Below are 5,117 nucleotides of genomic sequence, written 5' to 3' on the forward strand. Positions count from 1 at the left end.
AAATATCGGAATTTTCAATATCGTAATATGCTCACCCCTACAAACTCCTTATATATATCCCTCTAACTATCATAATATATACCACACAATAATTAAGAGACTTACAAGTCAAAGATTTCTCTCACACAATACTAAAGTCTACTTTCATTCATTTGACCTCGAACTTTGAACTTAGGTTCTATTCTTAAGTTTGTGAGTGTAAAAATGGTGCAACCCCATGTCCTCTTGGTGACATTTCCCGCACAAGGTCATATCAATCCATCTCTTCAATTTGCCAAGAGGCTAATCAAAATGGGCATTGAGGTGACATTCACCACTAGCGTTTTCGCCCATCGTCGTATGGCGAAAACTGCAGCTTCCAACGCACCCAAGGGCTTAAACTTGGCGGCATTCTCTGACGGATTTGATGATGGTTTCAAGTCTAACGTGGATGATTCTAAACGTTACATGTCGGAGATAAGAAGTCGTGGGTCCCAAACATTAAGGGATATCATTCTGAAGAGTTCAGACGAGGGACGTCCTGTCACGTCCCTCGTCTATACTCTTCTGCTACCTTAGCTGAGGTAGCGCGTGAACTCCACATCTCATCCGCGTTACTATGGATTCAACCAGCAACTGTGCTAGACATATACTACTATTACTTCAATGGCTATGAGGATGAAATGAAGTGTAGCTCAAATGATCCAAATTGGAGTATCCAATTACCAAGGCTTCCATTACTAAAAAGCCAAGATCTTCCATCTTTTTTAGTTTCATCTAGCTCAAAAGATGATAAGTATAGTTTTGCTCTACCAACATTTAAAGAGCAACTAAATACATTAGATGGTGAAGAAAATCCAAAGGTACTTGTGAATACATTTGATGCATTAGAGCTAGAGCCACTCAAAGCTATTGAAAAATACAATTTAATTGGAATTGGACCATTGATTCCTTCATCATTCTTGGGTGGAAAAGATTCATTGGAATCTTCATTTGGTGGTGATCTTTTTCAAAAGTCAAATGATGACTACATGAAATGGTTAAACACAAAGGCCAGAAGTTTTTATTTTTATAATAATTGAATTAAAAAAAATAATAATAACAGAAACATATCCAAGACAACTCATGTCATGCATGACAAATTCTGAAATTGGGCTTACTGGCTACTGCATGAAAGGTATGGCTCACTAACAAATATAAAATACTAGTGCCCATAACGATGTGATGGAGTAGCGAGTTTACTCTGTCTTTAGTTAGAGGTCTCGATTTTCCTTGAAGTCTTAACACATCCATCTTTAGGATGTTTTGTACGTCTCGCACTGTGGATGGAATTCGACTCTGGAGAGCCTGTCGTCAGGCGTACCTGTGGTGGCATTTCCTCATTGGACAGATCAAGGGACTAATGCAAAATTGATTGAAGATGTTTGGAAGACAGGTGTCAGGATGAGAGTGAGTGAAGATGGTGTGGTTGAGAGTGAAGAGACAAAAAGGTGCATAGAAATTGTAATGGATGGTGGAGAAAAAGGAGAAGAAATGAGAAAGAATGCACAAAAATGGAAAGAATTGGCAAGAGAAGCTGTGAAAGAATGTGGATCTTCAGAAGTGAATCTAAAAGCTTTTGTTCAAGAAGTTGGCAAAAGTTGTTGAAAAATTAAATTTCATGATGAGAAATTGTTTTCCTAATTGTAATTTTCTTCTTTTTTTCACTACAAAATTAAGAGTTCTATACATTGACCACGTAAAAGAATTATTATAATTTACTTTTCTTTATAAGTAAACTTACTTAACCTAGAAAATATGGCATGCAACCAGTCGGACTCACCCTAAATTCAAAATTTTCAATACAGAATATGAATTTACGTGAAGAAATGAAAAAAATACAAGAAATAATAGATATGACTTCTAAATCTTTTTAAAATAAGTGGGTTAGATACTTAGAACTTGAATCTATAGATTTTAAATTTTGAATATACGTTTCTACTTATTAAAAATTATAATCGATTAAATTACGGACATAAATTCTATGCGTTAATTGTATCAAAAGATTACACCATCAAGTTGATCACTTTAAATGCAACTATAAGTAATTCCTTATGCAAATATTAATCAAAATAGGATGAAATCTTCTGTGTAAGAATTCTTTTACACCGTCAACATACATAAAATTATATCTTAAATCAAATCTATGTTTTAATTTTGTCATTTTCATATATTAGTAAATAAAGACTATGCCTCGTACAATTCAATTTAATTTTTATCAATCTGTCCATTGAATCAAAATATGAAACCTTGTGATGTGAAAGATCACTGCCATGGAGAGTATAAATTTTGAGTTAAAATTATTAAATTTTATTTAATCTTTCGTTGTTATAGTTCTTTTCTCACTAGGTTTTGGATGACTTATGGATTACTATATTTCTTGTTTTTATTAATTAATGTTACGCATTACTTTGAGGTGAGTGACTATCGAGAATAACTTCTCTATCTTCATTATATAGGGATAAGACAACGTACACACCACTCTTTTCAAACCTCACTTATGAAATGGCACTGTATATATTATTATTGTTATTATTGTAGTTTAATATAGCACATGTTTATTATTTAATCAAATTGAAATAATATAAATAGTGTATGTAGTTTAATTAATTAAAGGCACATTTTTTTTATTGAAATATCAGTACAACACTTTTGTTCAATTTCATGTAATTTAAAGAATGTTTAATTGTATTCCATTTTATTAATAAGAAAATATTTGCTTTTCTTACATAAAAACATGATGTTTGAGCTGACGAATTGCACTCAACTGCATGGTAACTAACACTAATAATTATTGAATCATACAAATTTATTCTTACATCATGTACTAGTAACAACTATGGAGAAGTTAGATGAATATTCTTTTAAAATATTAAAATAGAGAATATAAAACTGCCACAAGTTTTGTTGTAATTTTAAATGTGTCATAGAATAATGTTGGAATTTAAAAACTTACTAATTATAAAAAGAGACATTTAAAGATAAATTAAAAAGAAAGTACGATACTTAAATTGAAACGAAGAGAGTAATAAATATATGTGGCCATAGATTCCAAATACTTTTATTTAAAATTTATAAAGCTGGAGTTGAAGATTTTTTCTATTTGAAACTTGAAAGACAAAATCCACAACTTCTACAGCTTATGAGAGTTTATTTCAAAAATGGTGAATACTGTCACAACCCTTTTTGTGCACGGACGGTGGAGGGTTTTTTCAATTTAAGTGATGTTATTGATTTAGGAATTATTTTATATTTTTCATAGTCGCCACTTGGAATTGAGTTGTGGTGTTCCAAGTCACCTTTTCGAATCCCTAATCAATAGGAAATGACTCTTTTAGTTTTGGTCTGCGAACCAAAAATTCGGGTAAGGAATTCTGTTGATTGAGGGGAAGGTATTAGGCATCCCTCGAGTCCCGTGGTTCTAGCACGGTCGCTTTTATTGACTTATACTTATTTTTACTATTTTTGGATATATTGTGTCTACAGGCCATGGTTTACTTATTTTTATTATTATTATTATTTTATTGTTAAATTTTTTATTAGTTTGAACCTAGATGCCTTTTCCTCTTGAGTACCTCACACCTAATAATTTCTATTTACCCCTCTTGGTTTAAACTAATGAAGGTTAGTTATTAAAATAGTTTGGTCAAGGTGCTTAACCACATCCTTGAATTTGGCCAAGATGCGTAACCGCATCCTTGAATTTCTTAAGTATCTCAAAAGATGTAGAACTACATTCTTAATTGAGATGAAATTTAATTATTATTGTTACTCATCTAACAAAAAAAATAAAATGTACGTTTTCCTTTTTCTTCCTTGGTTTTGTGCCTCCGTCCGTTTTCTAACCTTTTCTTTAAAAAAAATATTTTTGCTGCTTTGGTTATTATTTTATATTTTTTCCTTTTTCTTTGTTTTTTTTTCATTCTGTTTCTCTTTTCTTGTTTTTATTACGTTTTTTAACGTTTCTGTTCCTTTCTTCTTCTTCTTTTTTTGTTGTGTCGTATATGTAGGCAGGTAGTGTCTATATTGTTTTTGTTTTATTTTTTATTTCTTGTTATTTGAAAGGAAAAAAATAGTAAGCATTGTATATCAATCCAACAATTATCTTTCTCAAAATAATATTCAATAGCCTACTTTAGATGATAATTAACACTAGCATTAAATAAATAACAAATCAATTTTACCTCACAAATTCCTCATTCAATATTATCATAAACTATTTTACTAATTTAACACATTTAGGCTAATAACGAAAGAGACTATATTTTAAACAGTTAAATGCATATTTACAATAAAGTATCAATACTAAAAATAATGAGAGAAATGTAAGGCGTACTATCGGAATCAACTTTATAGATTACCTAATACATGGAATCATTTAAATAACTTTGTTCATGCTTTAATTCACAAATAAATATATTAAAAATAAGTAAAAGGAAACAGAATAGGAATTTGTGTGGTAAAAATAGGAGCAAGAACGATATCACCGGATACTAGACATAAAGATCAAAATACGATACTATACAAAATTTATTCTAAATTTAACAATATACACATATTTACCGTATTTCAATATTATAATGAAAAGGTTGAACAAACATAGAATTTGAGCCAATTCATAACATTGGAATAAATACTATATAATCATGAAAATCAAATTATAAAATAAATGTTAAATAGTACCTCTTGCGAAAATCAAACTCACGAAAAGAAAGCAATCCTAATAGGAAACCACGAAAGCAAACCTTAAATTCAACCTTTATTTGTGAGTGGAGAAAAATATGTATAATAAAAGGACGAATACGTATGTGTTGTACGCGTGGAGAAAGAAGTATGTAGGTGTATTATATAGGAATTAGGATAGGTGTAGGAGTGGGGCAGTGGGTTGTATCGTGTGGGGTGTGGAATGTGGAGAAAAACATGAGGGAGTGGGAGTGTGGGTGGATTTTGTTAGATTATTTAGGTTATTTTTTTATGTTAGTTTTAGTTTTATTAACTATACATATAAATAATAAATTATAATAAAATATCAACTAATTAAAATAATAATAAAACTAACAACAAAACAGCCCGCAAACGCACATAATTGAAATTTAAAG

General features: G+C 30.5%; 1 pseudogene; it reads left to right on the plus strand.

Moving 5' to 3' along the window:
• The first annotated feature begins 63 nt into the window (after positions 1-63).
• On the plus strand, positions 64-1,626 carry LOC102587325 (crocetin glucosyltransferase, chloroplastic-like; annotated as a pseudogene).
• The last annotated feature ends 3,491 nt before the right edge of the window (positions 1,627-5,117 follow it).

Source organism: Solanum tuberosum, unplaced genomic scaffold (genome assembly GCF_000226075.1).
Source record: "Solanum tuberosum cultivar DM 1-3 516 R44 unplaced genomic scaffold, SolTub_3.0 scf00280, whole genome shotgun sequence".
Taxonomy (NCBI): domain Eukaryota; kingdom Viridiplantae; phylum Streptophyta; class Magnoliopsida; order Solanales; family Solanaceae; genus Solanum; species Solanum tuberosum.